A 19942-nucleotide genomic window follows, 5' to 3' on the forward strand; every position below is an offset into this window, starting at 1 on the left:
CACTGATCTCCCTTCTGGCACTTATCCTTACAAGCAGAACATGTGCTACACCTGCCGCTACACCTCTTCCCTCACTATCATTCAGGGCCCCAAACAGTACTTCCAGGTGAAGCGACATTTCACCTGCGAGACTGTTGGGGTCATCTACTATATCTGGTGGTCCCAGTATGGCCTCCTGTATATCAGTGGGACCTGATGTAGATTGAGAGATCACTTCACTGACCATCATCTGCAAGAAAATGCGGTATCTTCCAGTGGCCACCCATTTTAATTCCACTTCCCATTCACATATGTCATCTATGGCCCCCTGTACTGCTGTGGAGAGGTCACACTCAGGTTGAAGGAGCAGCACCTTATATTCTGTCTGGGTAGCCTCCAACCTGATGGCACGAACATCGATTTCTCGAACTTCCTGTAATGTCTCCACCCGCCCACCCGCCCCCCCGCCTTTCACTAATCCCCATTCCCATTTCCCTCTCTCAATTTATCACCTGACCTGCCCAACACCTCCCTAAGGTGCTCCTCCCACTTCCATTTCTTCCTTGGCCTTCTGTCCTCTCCTATCAGATTCCCCCTTCTCCAGCCCTTTATCTCTTTCACCAATCAACTTCTCAGTTCTTTACTTCATCACTCCCCCTCTCCCGGTTTCACCTATCACCTTGTATTTCTTCCTCCTCTCCCATCTTCTTACTCTAACTTCTCATCTTCTTTCTTCAGTCCTGATGAAGGGTTTCGGCCCAAGACACCAACTGTTTACTCTTTTCCATAGATGTTGCCTGGCCTGCTGAGCCCCTCCAGCATTTTGTGTGTGTTGCTTGGATTTTCTGCACCCACAGATTTTCTCTTCTTTGTGGCATGAGTATTGAATTTTCCAATTTCAGGTAACCCTGTGTTCTTTGCCCACTACTGTTGGCCACCTAGGTGCTCTCTATCTTTCTACAACTTTTCCCCTCTTCCCCCAACTCGGGTTCCATGTGCCCCCCAGCCACATACCTATCCATTGAGATTTTACCCCTTACTTAGCCTTCTTAGCCCCACCCCATACACCTCTTATCTAGTTCTACTTAATACCTTTCAACTTCTGTTTTTACCTTCTCCCTCCCCTCTCTCCTCCAACCAACTCCACATATTACTTACCAGCCTCGCCCTCTCGGCTGTTTGTAATGACCATCTCCCTCTCAGCACAATTCACCTAATAGCTCATGATTCTCCACCACCCCTTCACCTTTACATTCTGGCTTCTGCCCCCTTTCTTTCCAGTCCAAGCCAGAAACAGTGACTGCTTATATCCCACCATGGATGCTACTTCACCTGCTGAGTTCCACTAGCATTCTGAGTGCGTTCACTGAAAGGTCGACCCTCCCTTCGGCATTACAGATGCTGCCTGACCCACAGTTTCTCCTGCAGCTTGTACAAAAATTCTGACTTGCTGATTGTATCCAGCGGCTTTTATTTTAATTAAGATTTTCAGAATTCATTTTCCTAATTCAATATGAAATTAAAAATGAATTAGAAAGTGGATTGAACATCTACCAGAGATCTTAGCTCAATGAAAACCACATTTTAAAAATGCTTACTCAAAGGAGGATGCAAAAATCTATTGAATGAGAGGAAGAAAAGAAAATAAAGCAATAGAACTAATCAGAAATTGAAAAGATAAGGCAGTGTGCAAAAAATCTTACTTTTTTGGTCTATGATGAAATTATACATCAGAATTAAATATATTCAAGCACAAACATCAAATGGTTGTTTTTGAAATTTATGTAATTATGTCATGTCACGGAAGTCAGGAGAATGTACACCAATCCTCATCGAGGGCTCAGCAGTGGAAAAGGTGAGCAGCTTCAAGTTCCTGGTTGTCAATATCTCAGAGGATCTACCTTGAAGCAATCAGGAAGAAGCATGCCAGCAGCTATACCTTATTAGGAGTTGAGAATGCATGGTATGTCATCAAAGACTAGGAAAGTTCTACAATTATACCATGGAATGTAATCTGACGGCTTGCATCACCACTTGGTATGAAGGCTCCAGTGCAGAGGATGAAAGAGGCAGCAGTTTCAGCAGGCTCCATCACATGTACACCTTCTCTACCATTAAGGCCGTCTTCAAAAGGCATTGTCTCAAAATGATGGCATCCATCAGAGGGCACTCACCAACCAGGACGTGCCCTCTTTTCATTAGTACCATTGGGGAGGAGATGCAAGAGCTTGAAGACCCATGTTGAGCATTTTAGGAATAGCTTCTTCCCCTCTGCCCAACAGCTTGCTGAACAGTCTATGAACCCATGGACACTACCTCACTATTCCTCTCTTGTACATTTTTTGTAACTTATTGTAATATTTTATGTCTTACCACAAAGCAACAAATCTCACAATTTATGTCACTGATAGTAAACCTGATTCTGATTCTATTCACTTGATAAATGTAGGGATTTTCACAAACTATAACTTCAAGACAAAGTTCTTTACAGAATTCTGTTATAATTTCATTTAAAGCAAGGACATATTATTATAACTAGGAATACATGGCCATTCAATGAAATCATTGTATTCAATACAATGAATATATCAATGTTTGGACTGACTTGCCAGTTAGTCGCAAAATTTGCTATGACAGACCATTTAGTAACTTCTAGTAACTACGAAAAAGCTCCTGAAGAATTAAGAGTTACGAGTTAAAGTTGAGTCATCTGCCAGTGTTCATTGACGTAGAATCCATTGACTGTTTTATTAATGTTCTCTATTTAATTTTAAGAGTTAGACCCTGTGGTAAATGTACAGCTTCTTTACCATTATCATTTTCAAAAAAAAAAATCTGGGAAAAGGATACTAGTTGTATCTATGACTTGGATGATTGTATAACATTTTTTCAAGTACATGGATAGAAATGGTTTACATGGATATTGGCCAAAGGTGGGGAAATAGAGCTAGCTTGGATAGGTATCCTGGCCAGCATGAATGAGTTGGGTTAAAGGGCTGGTTTCTGTGCTATAAGACTCTACACTGTAGAAAACACAGAATAGTACAGCACATTACAGCCCCTTCGGCCCACAATGTTGTGCCAACCCTCAAACCCTGCCTCCCATATAAACCCCCACCTTAAATTCCTCCATATACCTGTCTAGTAGTCTCTTAAACTTCACGAGTATATCTGCCTCTACCACTGACTCAGGCAGTGCATTCCACGCACCAACCAGTCTGAGTAAAAAACCTTTCTCTAATATCCCCCTTGAGCTTCCCACCCCTTACCTTAAAGCCACGTCCTCTTGTATTGAGCAGTGGTGCCCTGGGGAAGAGGTGCTGGCTATCCATTCTATCTATTCCTCTTAATATCTTGTACACCTCTATCATATCTTCTCTCATCCTCCTTCTCTCCAAAGAGTAAAGCCCTAGCTCCCTTAATCTCTGATCATAGTCCATACTCTCTAAACCAGGCAGCATCCTGGTAAATCTCCTCTGTACTCTTTCCAATGCTTCCACATCCTTCCTAAAGTGAGGCGGCCAGATCTGGGCACAGTACTCCAAGTGTGGCCTAACCAGAGTTTTATAGAGCTGCATCATTACATCATGACTCTTAAACTCTATCCCTCAACTTATGAAAGCTAACACCCCATAAGCATTTTTTAACTACCCTATCTACCTGTGAGGCAACTTTCAGGGATCTGTGGACATGTACCCTGAGATCCCTCTGCTCCTCCACAGTACCAAGTATCCTGCCATTTACTTTGTACTCTGCCTTGGAGTTTGTCCTCCCAAAGCGTACCACCTCACATTTCTCTGGGTTGAACTCCATCTGCCACTTCTCAGCCCACCTCTGCATCCTATCAATGTCTCTCTGCAATATTCGACAATCCTCTACACTATCTACAACACCACCTACCTTTGTGTCGTCTGCAAACTTGCCAACCCACCCTTCTACCCCCACATCCAGGTCGTTAATAAAAATCACGAAGAGTAGAGGTCCCAGAACAGATGCTTGTGGGATACCACTAATCACATCCCTCCAATCTGAATGTACTCCCTCCACCACGACCCTCTGCCTTCTGCAGGCAAGCCAATTCTGAATTCACTTGGCCAAACTTCCCTGGATCCCATGCCTTCTGACTTTCTGAACAAGCCTTCCATGTGGTACCTTGTCAAATGCCTTACTAAAATCCATATAGATCACATCCACTACACTACCCTCATCTGTATGCCTGGTCACCTCCTCAAAGAACTCTTCAAGCTTGTTAGACACGATCTGCCCTTCACAAAGCAGACACAGATTGAGTGATTGCTAAGCAAAATAACTGCTTTCAGTCTGCAGAAGTGACCTGAATCTTCTGGTTCAGTTTAAATTTAAATCCAGTTTAAATCCCTATCACATTCTCACTCTGAACTCACTGAATCTTCATGATCAGTGAAATTGGGCACTGATAGTGGTTCTTCAATGATGTTAATCAAGATGTATGGTTAATAATAAAAGCACAAACTATCTTTCACACCATTTCAATGGTGAGACTCATCAACACTTTAAAACCACTGAAATCAGCCATCAGGCATGGGACATCACAACTTTTTCACCTTTGTAATTCACACAATGAAACAAAAGATAAATCTTGATGTTGATTGGACTACCAATTAAGATTAGGCAAGAATCCAGACTGGTTATCCTGTTAATTAAACATACACAGTATTTGTAAACAGACATATCTTGACAATCAATATTTGGAGTATTTGTATACTTAGTCATTCCTGGAAAAAAATAGTAAAGGAAATTTTTTAAGCATTTGAATTCCCAAAAAAGGTATTTGAATATTCAGAGATGCATTGTCAGTTTAGATGTGCTCCCATGGTAAATACGTAATTCTATAAACCGTTTGCCTATCTTTGTATATAAAAAAAATATAAAACTTCCATGTAGACTTATCCATCATGTATCCTCTGTGTGTCTGCTTTTTAGTCATCTAAAAATCTAGTTTCCATGTAGATCCATCAGACCATAAGACATAGAAGCATAATTAGGCCATTCAGCCTATCGAGTCTGTTCCACCATTCCATCATGGCTGATGAATTATCCCTCTCAACCCCATTCTCCTGCCTTTCCCCATAACATTTGGCCCCCTCCAGATGTGGGGACCAGGAAAATGTTTGAGAGTCACCACTGTTCTGGTTTGTCTCCTTTCATCAGTGCAGTATTACATATGCCCAGCAAGATGTCGTCCAGGTCGCAGTTCTTCAGGACATCTGGTGGTATCCCATCTGGTCCAGCGTTCCTGCCCTGTTTGAGTGCATATTTGGCCTTCTTTGGTTCCTCGATGGTGAATGGGCCATCATCGATGTCGACTTACGTTAGTATCGTAGGTATGTCCTCTTCTTCTTCTTCTGAGATCATTGGAGGGCTTTCCAGCAGGTTCATAAAGTGGGTAAACCATGTCTAGACATGGTCCTACAATCCGATGATCTTGAACAGGATTTGCACCACCATTGACCCTAAGCTAAGATTCAATCAGAATAGTTTTCGGCAGAAGCACACAACAGTAATGCAAATACTTGCTCTCCGTAGGATCATCGAGGAAGTCAAGAAGAACAACCCACCAGCCGTGCTTACTTACATCAATTTTCGCAAAGCTTTTGACTCCATTCACCGAGGTAAAATGCTGAAGATCTTGAAAGCTTACGGAGTGCCAGACCATCTACCGAGAGCAATAGAGTCCAGCTATACCAAAACCATGGCGAAAGTTGTATCACCAGACGGAGAAACAGCAGTGTTCGAGCTCCTAGCTGGTGTGCTGCAAGGAGACACTCTGGCACCCTACATCTTTATAACTGTCCTTGATTACGCTCTACGTCAAGCTAGCAAAGGTCATGACAAGCTTGGTTTTACCATAAAACCAGGACGAAGTAAAAGGGTCAGACTAGTTACGCTCACAGATCTCGATTTTGCAGATGACATAGTCTTGCTCTCTGACCAGATGGAGGAAGCACAGCAGCTACTGACAAAAGTGGAAATTGAGTGCAATAAAGTTGGCCTTCACCTAAATGCTAAAAAGACAGAATACATGGCATTTAACTGCGACAAAGGTACTCTCAAGACCGTAAAGAATGAGACCATTAAGAAAGTCTTTGACTACAGGTATGTCGGGTCAAGAATGATAAGTTCAGAGAAGGACATAAAGACACGGAAGGCGCTGGCGTGGAGGGTTAGGAGCGACATGAAGGAAATCTGGAAGTCGAACCTGACCAGAAGGCTTAAAAAGAGGATCTTCATAGCAGTCATAGAGTCCATTCTCACGTACGGATGTGAGACATGGACACTCACCAAGACTATGCGAAAGTCCTGATGGTCGCTATACACGAATGCTCCAGATGGCTCTCGACGCGAGTTGGCAACAGCACATGATGAACGTCGAGCTCTATGACCACCTACTGATGTTCACCACAAAAATCAAGGCGAGAAGACTGCAACTAGTGGGGCACTGTCTATGCCACCCCGAGCTACCTGCCAGCCTAGTCATCATATGGGAGCCCAAGCATGGGAGGATGAACCCTGGGTGCCTTCCCAAGACTATGGTCAGCACACTCCTAGAAGATAGCGGTGCGGCTAATGTACAAACGTAGATGAACTGAACATACTGATGAGGGAGAGGGAGAAGTGGAGAGTCCGTCATCGTGCCCGACGCCGACCCCTGAGGCCTGAGTCGACGTAGCAGTAGTAGTTTGACCCTCTGGCTAATCAAGAACCTGTCAACCTCCACTTTAAATATACTCAATGACTTGGCCTTCACAACCATCTGTGGCAATGAATTCCACAGACTCACCACCCTCTGACTAATGAAATTTCTCATCTCTGTTACAAATAAACGTTACTCTATTCTAAGGTTGTGCACTCTGGTCCTATCCACCCTCACCAAAGGGAACACCCTCTCCACGTCCACTCTATCCAGGCCTTTTAATGCTCAATTGATGTCGATGAGGTCCTCCCTCATTCTCCTAATCCAGTAACTACAGACTCAGAGCAACAAAATGCTCCCCATACATTAACTCTTTCATTTTTGGAATCTTCAAGGAGCCATGTCTCAAAAAGGCAGTATTCATCATGAAGAACCTCCAGCACCTAGAACATGCCCTTTTCTCTTCGTTACCAGCTCTTCAATGTAATTTTCCAACAGTCAGATATCCATTCTAGCCTCTCTTTTAATCTTTATATATCTGAATTTCCTTTCCCTTAGTGGACTCAACCACAAGCTGCTCTAAAAAAGCCATCCTGTAGACTTTCTATAATTAATTAAAATTACATGCAGTTGTGAAATTGCCACTCAGTTAATTTTAATAGAGATAATAGGAATGAAATATATTTTAGAGGAAATTTAGTGTTAATCTCTATCTAATCCATAAATCCAGCTAGTTGTTTCCAACACTAATGGTAGTTCTTTCATTTAATTGCTTAATGCTGAAATAATTTTAAAAGATCGAGGCAGATTTACGGGGCCTGTTAGTTGAAACTGTAGCTCAGGTGTAACTCGGAGAAAAGAAGTCAATTCTGCTGTCCTACTGGTAATTCATTTATTTTTGTTATCCTTCCTAGCGTGTCGCACCAGACAGTCAGCCATTCTTGTCTGGCGCGTAGTGTCAGGATTGGTCTCCTTTCGGATTAACCAGGTCAGGATATGAACGTTCCTGACTCAACCCTTGTTTATACGAGGAAGGAGTTGCTAGCTCGATGCTCAACCTGGCATGCATAGAAAGTGTGCTCCAGGGTTGGCCCGACTTAGATTCGAACTCGGGAGCCTTCGCTCCGAAGTCCGGCGCTGATGCCACTGCGCCACCAGTGTTTGTTAAGTAATTACAGAACATGAATGATTTGTTCCTCCCAATAAACTTAAATAATGATTCATGAAGCTGATTATGAAAGACAATGTAAAAACTTTCATTTATTCTTGATGCTGTTATTTTTCTCTTAGCTCAGGCTTCAGTAACATACCATCTATTGCCCATTCCAAATTGCCCTTAAAAAGATGTTGCTGACCACTCTTAAACATTGCTGTCTTTATGGTGAATACAGTTCCAGAATTCATATTAGGAGTACCATCCATGATTTAAACCAAGGAGCAATTACAATTTCAGTTTGGATGGGGTGTGCTCTTTGGAGGGCAGCTTGCAAAGTATAGCTTTTCTATATGCCACCAAGAACACATAAACTTAAAATGCATTATGCTGAAAATAGGTACAACAGGTAGCCTGAATGAGAAAAGAAAACCAGCATTGCAGGTCTGAGACCCTTTGCCAGCAATGGGTAAGTATAAAAATGTTAATTTTCTGCAGGAGAGAATGTTGGAAAGAGATACATAGAACAAAGAAAATATCTTTTGACAGAGTGAGACCAAATGTGCTAATGTGGCATTTAGAGGGAGATTATGCTACTTCATCTGTGTTATGTGCTACAAATAGCAGGACTGTAAGAAATACCTAACAAGCCAAAGCACGTGAATAGAAATATTAAAACTGTGCCTGAGTCAGAGGCAGATGACTGGCAAAAATGCTGCACTCCAAAATGTACAGAGACTCGAGTTACCTGAAATTAGGGTATCAGGAATGCTGTAATATGACTACTGTGACTTCAAAGGTTTCAGATTTCTGGATCATTGGGATTTCTTCTGGGGAAGGTACGACCAGTACAAAAAGGACGGGTTTCATCTGAACCCAAGGGGGAAACCAACATCCTCACAAGCAGGTTTGCTAGAGCTGTTGAGGAGGGTTTAAACTAATTTGGCAGGGGAATTAGAACCTGAGGGGGAGAGCTGAGGATGGGGCCGTTGGTATGCAAGTAAATGCAATGTGTAGTGAGACTGTGAGAAAGGACAGGCAGATGATAGAGCAAAATAGTCGTCAGTCAGATGAGTTGAAGTGTAACATGGGGGCAAAATCGAAAAGGGTGAGGAATACAGGGCTGACGGTGTTACATTTGAATGTACACAGTATAGGGAATAAAGTAGATGATTTTGCAGTGTAGTTAGGGATTATCAGGTGTGATGTTGTGACATCACTGAGTCAAGGCTGAAAGAAGATCATAGTTGGGAGCTTAACATCCAAGGATACATATTGCATTGAAAGGACAGGCAGGTAGGCAGAGGAGGAGGGGTGGTTCCATTAGTAAAAAATAAAATCAAATCCTTAGAAAGAAGGGATATAGGATTGGAAGATGTAGAATCCTTGTGGGTAGAGTTAAGAAACTGCAAGGGTAAAAAGACCCTGATGGGAGTTATATACAGGCCTCCAAACAACAGCCAGAATGAGGGAAACAAATTATAATGGGAGATAGAAAAGTCATGTAAAAAGGGTCAACGTTATGATAGTCTGGGGGGGTGGGGGAAATTTCAATATGCAGGTAGATTGGGAAAATCATATTGGTGCTGAACCCCAAGAGAGGAAATTTATAAAATACCTATGAGATGTCTTTTTCAAGCATCTTGTGGCTGAGCCCACTAAAGGAAAGGAAATCCTGGATTGGGTATTACGTAATGAGCCAGATTTGATTAAGGAAATTATGGTAAGGAAACCCTTAGGGGACAGTGTTCATAATAATAGAATTCACTTTGCAGATTGAGAGGGACAAGTTAAAGTCAGATGTAACAGTATTACAAAGGAGTAAAGGAAATTACAGAGGCATGAGAGGGGAGCTGTCCAGGCTGTTCAAAGTGCAGTGTGCCACTTTTACTAAAGTACGTACATAGGTCTCTGTTCACCAGCAGTCCCCAAGCCCCTGCCATTCACCATGTATGTCCTGCCTTGATTTAACTTCACAAAATCCATTACCTTACATATTCTATCTGCCATTTATCTGTCCACTTCTTCAATTGAACAATTTTTTTTTATTTCTTTAGAGAATCAGCACAGTAACAGACCCTTCTGGCTCAATGAGCCCACACTGTCTAATTACACCTACATGACTATTTAACCTATTAACCCGTATGTCTTTGGAATGTGGGAGGAACAGGTGCACCTGGTGGAAACCAAAGATGTAACAGGGAGACTGTACATCGGTTACAGACTGCAGAAGGACTGAACCCAGATCGCTGGCCCATTTAATAGTTTTGCGCTAGCCACTATGCTGGCATGCCACTGTACCAGAACATGAAAGAAAGACACAGAAAAATTGAAGGCTTGTAGTGGTGTGCTACACACAGCGCTAGAATAACCACACGTAGTCGGTGAGTTAGAGTTGCGATGAAAGAGATTTATTCAAACTTCACGGCCTGTTTTAAAGCCTTCCTGTTCCCGCCCTCCCTGGAGTGGGACTGCTGTGGGGAATGCCTATTCCCAGACCCTTTCCACGCGCGGGATTTTCCCCCTGCTGGTGAAGATGGCCTGGCGCCCTTTTTGGGGCCAGCCCTCTGCCTGCGCACGCTGTTGTGAGCCGGTTCGTGGGTGCCAGAAAGTGGGTCACCACATAGCCCCCTCCCCCAGAACCGGCGATACCTCCCCCAATGTCCACAGTCTGGATCGGCCTCTGCTTGGGAGGTCTGCCCCTGCGCCGCGGTGCCTGAGCCTGGACCGGCTGCGCCAAGTCCACATGGGCCAGTTTGAGTCAGTCCACCGTGAAAACCTCCTCTCTCCCCCCAATGTCCAGCACGAACGTGGACCCATTGTTCCTGATCACCTTAAACGGCCCCTCGTAGGGCCGCTGTAGCGGTGCCCGGTGTCCGCCCCGTCGTACAAAAAGAAACTTACAGTTCTGCTGGTCTTTGGGTACGCAGGTCGAGCTCTGTCCGTGCTGTGAGGTGGGGATGGGGGCAGGTTACCGAGCCTCTCCCGTAGTCTGTTCAGGACTGCTGTGGGTTCTTCTTCTTGCCCCCTTGGGGCTGGTATGAACTCTCCTGGGACTACCAGGGGTGCGCCGTACACCAACTCGGCCGACGAGGTGTGCAGATCCTCTTCGGGTGCCGTGCGGATTCCGAGCAGGACCCAGGGAAGTTCGTCCACCCAGTTAGGCCCTTCCAGGTGGGCCACGAGAGCCGACTTCAGGTGACGGTAGAAACGCTCCACTAGTCCGTTCGACTGTGGGTGGTAGACAGTTGTGTGGTGTAGCTGCGATCCTAAAAGGTTGGTCATAGCTGACCACAGGCTGGAGGTGAACTGGGCGCCCCTGTCGGAGGTAATGTGGGCCGGTACCCCGAAGCGGGCTACCCAGGTTGCGATCAGTGCTCGGGCGCAGTATTCGGAGGTGGTGTCGGTGAGCGGGACTGCCTCTGGCCATCTGGTGAAGCAGTCTATCATAGTTAGGAGGTACCGCGCTCCTCGTGACACTGGCAGGGGCCCCACGATATCCACATGGATGTGGTCGAACCTCCGGCGGGTGGGTTCGAACCACTGCGGCGGAGCCTTGGTGTGCCACTGCACCTTGGCTGTTTGGCACTGCATGCACGTTTTGGCCCATTCACTGACCTGTTTACGCAAGTCCATGCCACACGAACCTGTTGGCGACCAGCCAGACGGTTGTCCTGATGGAGGGGTGCGCTAAGTTGTGAATGGACTCGAAAACCCGCCGGCGCCAGGCTGCCGGGACGACGGGGCGAGGTTGGCCGATAGCTACATCACATAGTAGGGTCCTCTCACCTGGGCCTACGGGGAGGTCTTGGAGCTGTAAACCGGAGACTGCAGTCCTGTAACTGGGGATCTCAGCGTCTCCCTGCTGCGCCTCTGCCAGCGCTGCATAGTCCACCCCCTGGGACAGGGCCTGTATGGTAGGTCTGGATAGTGCGTCCGCCACGACGTTGTCCTTTCCAGAGACATGCCGGATTGCCAGGTATAGTGCCAATAGCTCCCGGTCGAAAGCACTGTATTTGAGTTCAGGTGGTCATAGGTGTTTGCTGAAGAATGCCAGAGGTTGCCAGCGACCCTCGATGAGTTGTCCCAGCACTCCACTGACCGCTGTGTTGGATGCGCCCACAGTGAGGGCAGTAGGAACGTCCGTTCTGGGGTGCACTAGCATCGCGGCATTTGCCAAGGATTCTTTGGTTTTAACGAAAGCAATTGCGGCCTCTTCGTCCCAGGTAATGTCCTTGCACTTACACGACATTAGAGTGAACAGGGGTCGCATAGTTCGGGCTGCTGAGGGGAGGAAACGGTGGTAGAAATTCACCATACCCACAAATTCCTGCAGGCCTTTGATTGTGTTGGGTCGGGGGAAGTTGCGGACCGCGTCTACCTTGGCAGGCAGTGGGGTTGCCCCGTCTTTAGTAATCCTGTGGCCCAGGAAATCGATGGTATCGAGTCCGAACTGGCATTTGGCTGGGTTGATTGTAAGGCCGAATTTGCTCAGGCAGGAGCAGAGCTGGCGGAGGTGGGACAGATGCTCCTGCCGACTACTGCTGGCTATGAGGATGTCGCTCAAACAAATGAACGCAAAGTCCAGGTCGCGTCCCACCGCGTCCATTAGCCGCTGGAACGTCTGTGCGGCATTCTTTAGACCAAACGGCATTCGGAGGAATTCGAAAAGTCCGAACGGGGTGATGAGTGCTGTTTTGGGGATGTCGTCCGGATGTACAGGGATTTGATGGTATCCCTGGACGAGGTCTACCTTGGAAAAGATCCTTGCGCCGTGTAGGTTTGCTGCGAAGTCTTGAATGTGCGACACAGGGTAGCGGTCTGGCATTGTAGCCTCGTTCAGTCTGCAGTAGTCACCGCATGGTCTCCAGCCCCCTGTTGCCTTGGGCACCATGTAAAGGAGGGATGCCCATGGGCTGTCGTACCGTCGTATGATCCCCAATTCCTCCATCTTCTTGAACTCCTCCTTCGCCAGTCGGAGCTTGTCCGGGGGAAACCTTCGAGCACGGGCGTGGAGGGGTGGTCCCTGGGTCGGGATGTGGTGCTGTACTCCGTGTCTGGGCAGGGCTGCCGTGAACTGCGGTGTCAGTACTGATGGGAAATCCGCCAGGACCCTGGTGAATTCGTCGTCGGACAGCGTGATGGAGTCCAGGTGTGGGGCTGGCAACTGTGCTTCACCCAGGGAGAACGTTTGAAAAGTCTTGGTGTGGACTAATCGCTTCCCTTGCAGGTCGACCAGCAGGCTGTGGGCTCGTAGAAAATCCGCCCCCAGGAGTGGTTGGGCCACGGCGGCCAGTGTGAAGTCCCACGTGAACCAGCTGGAGCAGAACTGTAGCCGCACCATGCGGGTACCGTAGGTTCGTATTGTGCTGCCATTGGCGGCCCTCAGGGTGGGTCCCGGTTCTCTGTTGCGGGTGTCATAAATCGTTGGAGGTAAGACGCTGATCTCCGCTCTGCTGTCGACCAAAAAGTGGCGTCCCGACTGCTTGTCCCAGACATACAAGAGGCTGTCCTGATGGCCAGCTGCCGTAGCCATCAGGGGCGGCTGGCCCTGGCGTTTCCCGGGAATTTGCAGGGTGGTCTGCAGCGGCGGGCCTCTGTGCCCCACCGCTGGTGGTAGAAGCACCATTGTTCATTGGGCTCCTCACTCCCGTCACCAGGTTTTGTTGGCTCTGCTGCCGGGCCTGGTCTGGTCTGTCGTTGGGCACGCGGCTTGGTGATCTGTGCGACGGATGCCCCTCTCTCTTTCCTGGCATTCCACAGCACATCTGCTTGGGCCGCCACCTCCCAGGGGTTGCTGAAATCTGCGTCGGACAGCAGCAGGCATATGTCCTCGGGCAGTTGCTCTAGGAACGCCTGCTCAAACATGAGGCAGGGTTTGTGTCCTTCGGCCAGGGCCAGCATCTCGTTCATTAATGCTGACGGCGGCCTGTCTCCCAAACCATCCAGGTGCATTAAGCGGCGTGCTCATTCGCGCCGTGAGAGTCCGAAAGTCCTTATGAGCAGGGCTTTCAATGCTGTGTATTTGCCGTCCTCCGGGGGCGACTGTATAAACTCCTCAACTTGTGCAGCTGTCTCCTGGTCGAGGGAGCTCAGCACGTAGCAGTAGCCAGTGGACTCCGAGGTTATCTGCCGAATGTGGAATTGAGCTTCTGCTTGTTCGAACCATAAACAGGGTTGCAGCGTCCAGAAGCTTGGCAGTCTTAACGAAACTGCGTGAACAGATGCGGCGTTGGTCATCTCTGGTCCAAATATCGTTTGGGCCGCCGGGGTCACCAATTGTAGCGGTGTGCTACACACAGCGCTAGAATAACCACACGTAGTCGATGAGTTAGAGTTGCGATGAAAGAGATTTATTCAAACTTCACGGCCTGCTTTAAAGCCTTCCCGTTCCTGCCCTCCCTGGGGCGGGACTGCTGTGGGGAATGCATATTCCCAGACTCTTTCTGCGCGCGGGATCTTCCCCCTGCTGGTGAAGATGGCCTGGCGCCCTTTTTGGGGCCGGCCCTCTGCCTGCGCGTGCTGTTGTGAGCTGGTTCGTGGGTGCCAGAAAGTGGGTCGCCACAGGCTCTTTATCTGAATGTAAAGGCATTTCCATTAATGTGGGCAAAATAGAAGACAGTTTCCTTCACTGTCCAATATATTACCAATTCTGGTGTTTCTGCATATTTAATAATCATGCCACCTACACTCTCATCAAAATCACAAAACAAGCAAGAGGGAAGGAACTGTGTACCAGTCCCCGAGCATACCACTGGTCACAGTCAACTTTCAATCCCCAACAGAATGATGAAATGTGCTGCTAACACTTCATTTGAGCTCACTAAATTTGTTTGAGTTGCATAGCCTTGGTCAAAGAGCTAAATTAGTGTCCAATCATCTCTCAGCCATCCTGGGATAAAGGCATTGGCTGGCCGCTCTATCTATGCCCCTTATCATCTCCATCACATCTCTCCTCAACTTCCTTCACTCCAAAGAGAAAAGCCCTCACTTACTCAACCTACCAGTGTAAAATATGTTCTTTAATCCAGGCAGCACCTACTAAATTTCCTCTGCATTCTCTCTGAAGTTTCCACATTCTTTCTAAAATGACCAGAACTAAACACAATATTCCAAGTGTGGTCTAACAAGGGTTCGATACAGCTGCAACATTACCTAGTGGCTCTTGAACTCAATCCCCCAACTAATGAATTTTATTGAGTTGCAACATTACCTCATGGACACAATGCCCTGACTAACAAAGGCTAAACAACTACATGCCTTCTTAACCACCCTATCAATATGCATGACACTTTTGAGGGATCTATGGACTTAGACCCCATAAGTCTCCTGTTCCTCCACACTGCTTGGATCCTGCTATTAACTTTGTACTCCATCAAGTTTGACCTTACAAAGTGTATCACTTCATACTTGTCCAGATTGAACACTCCTCTTCTTCTCAGCCAGCGCTGCATCCTGTCACTGTCTCGTTGTAATGTATGCCAATCTCCTACACTATCCACAACAACCAGCAACTTTCATGTCATCTACAAACTTGCTAATAAACCCTTCCACTTCCTCATCCAGGTCATTTATAAAAATCACAAAGAGCAAGCGTCTCAGAACAGACCCCTGTGGAACACCACAACTCACAGACCTCCAGGCAGGATACACTCCATCTTCTACAACCTTCTGCCTTCTGTGGGCAAGCCGATTATGAACCCACACAGCCAAGTTTCTCCGGATCCCATGTCTCCTGACTTTCAGAATAAGCCTACCATGGTGAACCTTACAAATCCCCTAATAAAATCCATACATGTCACATCCACCACTCTACTTTCATCAATTTGTCTTTTCGCTTTCTTGAAAAAGTCAATCAGGTTCATAAGTTACCACCTGCCCTTCACAAAGCCATGCTGACTATCCCTAATTAGACTATGCTTCTCCAAATGTTCGCAAATCCTGTCTCTAAGAATCCTCTCCAATAGTTTGCTCATCACTGAAGTAAGACTCACTGGTCTAATTTCCAGGATTACCCCCATTACCTTTCTTGAAGAAAATACTATGTGCCATCTACCAAGCTTTTGGAACTATTGTTACCAGTGAGGACACAAAGATCATCACTAAAGCTGCAGCAATCTTTTCCCTTGCTTGCTGTAGTAAACTAGGATATATCCAATCTGCCCCCAGGAGCTTAGCTAACCTAATTTTTTCACACACGTTCTAACACTGCTTCTTTCATAATCTCATCATAAGTTCCAGCACTTTAGCTTGTCTATGCAGATCTCATATTCATCATGGTCCATCTTACTGCTGAATACTGAAGCAAAGTACTGTATTTTCTAAGAACTTCCTCTATCTCCATTGATTTAAGGCACATTTCCTCTTTTATCCCTGATTGAGCTGACCCTAACTATAGTCATCTTCCTTTTCTTCATGTACATATAGACACATTGGAGTTTTCGCTAATTCAACTCACCAAGGCTTTCTCATGTCCCCTTCTATCTCTCAAGCTCCTTCCTGTTTAATTTATAACGCTCAAGAGCCATGTGATCTTTGCTTCCTAACTCTTAAGTATGCGTTCTTCTTCCTCTAGGTTAAATTTTCCAACTCACTTGTCAACTATGTTTTCTTCACCCTACTATGCTTCTCACAATGGGACAAACCTGTCCAAACGCCAGACAAGTTTTCCCTAAGCAACTTCTTCATTTCAGTTGTATGTTTGTTCACAATTTACTCTCAAGTTACTGCCTAAAAGCATAATTAGCCATCCTCCAATTAAACATTTGTCCATACCATCTGCTCCTATCCTTGTCCAAGTCTAAGGTAAAGGGAAGGGAGCTGTCTGTGGTCACTGTCTCCAAAGCATTCATCCATCGATATATATGTCAGCTGACCAGGTCATTGCCTCATACTTGATCTGGTATAGCCTCTCCTCTACTTAGCCTGTCTATATATTGTGTCAGCAATACTTCTAGGACATACCTAACAACTTCTGCTCCAGCTTAGCGTCTTGAAATAAGGAGTGCAAATCAATTTTAGGGAAGTTGAAGTCATCCATAACAACCCTGCTATTTTTGCAACTTCCAAAATCTATCTATTGATCTGCTCCTTATTGTCCCTGTTGCTATTGGGGGGCCTACAGAATGCACCCAGTAGAGTGATTGCTCTCTTCCTATTTCTGACTTCCAGCAATACTGACTCAGTAGATGATCTTTCTGCAGGTGCGATGCTATCACTGATTAGCAATGCCACCCCGCCCCCCCCCCCATCTTTTACCTCCCTCCCTGTCCTTTTCAAAACATCTAAATCTTGGGACATTCAACAGTCATTTCAGTCTGTGACAGCCCTGCAATGGCCACAACATTGTACTTCCATAACCGATCTAAGCTCTTCAATGATTACTCTTATTCCTGATACTTCTCACATTAAAGTAAACATATTTCAATGCAGTCAACTGACTGCACTTATGGTCTATTCACTGATCATCATTCCTCACAGTCTTTTTACACATTGTGTCTTCCTTTAAACTTCCTTTAAATGATGGGTCCATCATTTGACCCATCACTCTATTTCCCATCCCCCTGACAATGTAACTTAAACTCTCCCTAACACCTCTAGCAAAGCTGCTTGCAAGGACATTGGTCCCTCTTGAGTTCAGCTGTAACCTGTCCCTTTTGGACAAGTTATACCTTCCCCAGATGAGATCCCAATGATCTACAAATCTGAAACCCTGCTCACTGCACCAGTTCTTCAGCCACACATTCATCTGACACAGCATCTTATTCTTACTGGCACATGGCACAGGCAGCAATCACAGGATTACTTCCATTGAGGTCCTTCTCACCATATCCTTTGATGCCCTGACCGATCAGAAAACTTTCAACTTCCGCCGTAAATATACACATGGACTTAGCCTCCACCGCAGTCTGTGGCAGAGCATTTCACAGATTTACTACTCTGGCTAAAAATTTCCTCCTTACCTCTATTCGAAAGGGTCACCCATCAATGTTGAGGCTGTGCCCTCTAGTTCTGGATACCCCTAACATAGGAAGCGTCCTCTCCATATCCACCCTATCTAGTCCTTTCATCATTCGGTAGGTTTCAATGAGACCCCCCACAGTGAGTTCAGGCGCAAAGAAATGCAGCCTGACTAGTGTCTTATAAAGGCTCAGCCTTATCTCTCTGCTTTTATATTCTACTCCCCTTGAAATAAATGCCAACTTTGCATTTGCCTTCTTTACCACAGACTCAACCTGCAAGTTAACCTTCTGGGAGTCTTGCACAAGGACTCCTAAGTCCCTCAGCACCTCTGATGTTTGAACCTTCTCCACATTTAGATAATAGTCCACACTATTGTTCCCTTTACCAATGTGCATTATCATATATTTCCCAACACTGTATTCCATCTGCCACTTTTTTCGCCCATTCTTCCAATTTGTCCAAGTCCTGCTGCAATCGCATTGCTTCCTCAGCACTACCTACCCCTCCAGCTATCTTCGTATCATTCGCAAACTTTGCCATAAAGCCATCAATTCCATTATCTAAGTCATTGACAAGCAATGTGAAAAGCAGCGGTCCCAATACTGACCCGAGGAACATCACTTGTCACTGGCAGTCAACCAGAAAAGGCCCCTTTTATTCCCACTCGCTGACTCCTGCCTGTCAGCCATTTTGCTATCCAAGTCAGTATCTTTCCTGTAACGCCATAGGATTTTATCTTGTTAAGCAGCCTCATGTGTGGTACCTTATCAAATGCCTTCTGAAAATCCAAGTAAATGACATCCACTGCTTTTCCTTTGTCCACCCTGCTTGTTACTACCTTGAAGAACTCTAACAGATTTGTCAGGCAAGATTTTCCTTTACAGACAAAGTCATGCTGACCTTGACTTATTTTATCATTAGTTTCCAAGTACCTTGAAACCTCATCCTTCGTCAAGACTCCAACACTTTCCCAACCACTGAGGTTAGGCTAGCTGGCCTATAATTTCCTTTCTTTTGCCTTCCTCCCTTCCTAAAGAGTAGAGCGGCATTTAAAATCTTCAGCCCTCCTGGACTATGCTAGAATCAGGTGATTCTTGAAAGATCGTGACCAATGCATCCATTATCTCTTCAGCAACCTCTCAGGACTCTGGGATGTAGTCCACCTGGTCCAGGTGACTTATCCTCCTTGAGGCCTTTCAGTTTACCTAGCACTTTTTCCTTTGTAATAGCAATGCCACTCACTCCTGCTCCCTGACATTCACAGACCACTGGCAAACTGCCAATGTCTTCCACAGTGAAGCGAGATGCAAAGTACCCATCGTTCATCTGCCATTTCTTTGCCCTTCCATTACTACCTCACCAAAATCATTTTCCAGTGGTCCAATCTCAAATTATACCTCCCTTTTACTCTTTATATCACTGAAAAAACTTTTGGTATCCTGCTTTATATTATTGGCTGGTCTGCCCTCATATTTCATCTTTTCCCTTCTTATAGCTTTTTTAGTTGCATTTTGTTGTATTTTAAAAGCTTCCCAATCATGCAACTTCCCACTCACTTTTGCTATCTTATATGCTCTTTCTTTGGCTTTTATGCAGTCCTCAACTTATAAGTTAACTTTTTAAAAAAAAAGTTAACATCTATTTTTAAAAGTTATGGAGGTCTATGGTCCAGTGCAAGTTGAGGGGAGTAGGAAGAATAATAGCTTGCTATGGAACAGATCGGCCAAAGGGCCTGTTGCTATGCTATGATGCTCTATGACTCTAGGTAAGAGATTGAGAGGTGATCTTCTTCATACTTAGAATGGGGACTACCTTGAATATAATGAGAGAGAGAGAGAGAGAGAGGGAGAGAGAGAGAGAATGGTGTACTTAAGAGTTTCTGACAGAATTTAACTACTGTATCTAGGTGAACATTGAAGGCATAGAAAGCTGGGGCCAGCTGCTTAAATATAAATGTCATACGCATGGATGCCCATGGTGCAGATATAGTGGTCTGAATGGCCTGTTTCCTTGCAGTATGACTTCATAACCCAACCCAGCCTGGTAGAGTTCTTGATTGTGTTGGAAAACCTTCTTCCTAATAAAGATCACAATTCTCCGTGAAATCTGAGTATAACCTGAAACAAGGCCACCAATTTAGAGAAGAAGAAGAAACAAGATTGAGGATAGGTTAC

The 19942-nt window shown here is 45.7% G+C and overlaps 1 protein-coding gene across 2 annotated transcripts in view; it reads right to left on the reverse strand.

The window, feature by feature from the left end:
* The window catches only part of sh3yl1 (SH3 and SYLF domain containing 1), a 113117-nt gene that overhangs the window by 62320 nt on the left and 30855 nt on the right, over positions 1–19942 (reverse strand). The gene's annotated exons all lie outside the window — the stretch shown is intronic.

Source organism: Mobula birostris, chromosome 2 (assembly GCF_030028105.1).
Source record: "Mobula birostris isolate sMobBir1 chromosome 2, sMobBir1.hap1, whole genome shotgun sequence".
NCBI lineage: Eukaryota > Metazoa > Chordata > Chondrichthyes > Myliobatiformes > Myliobatidae > Mobula > Mobula birostris.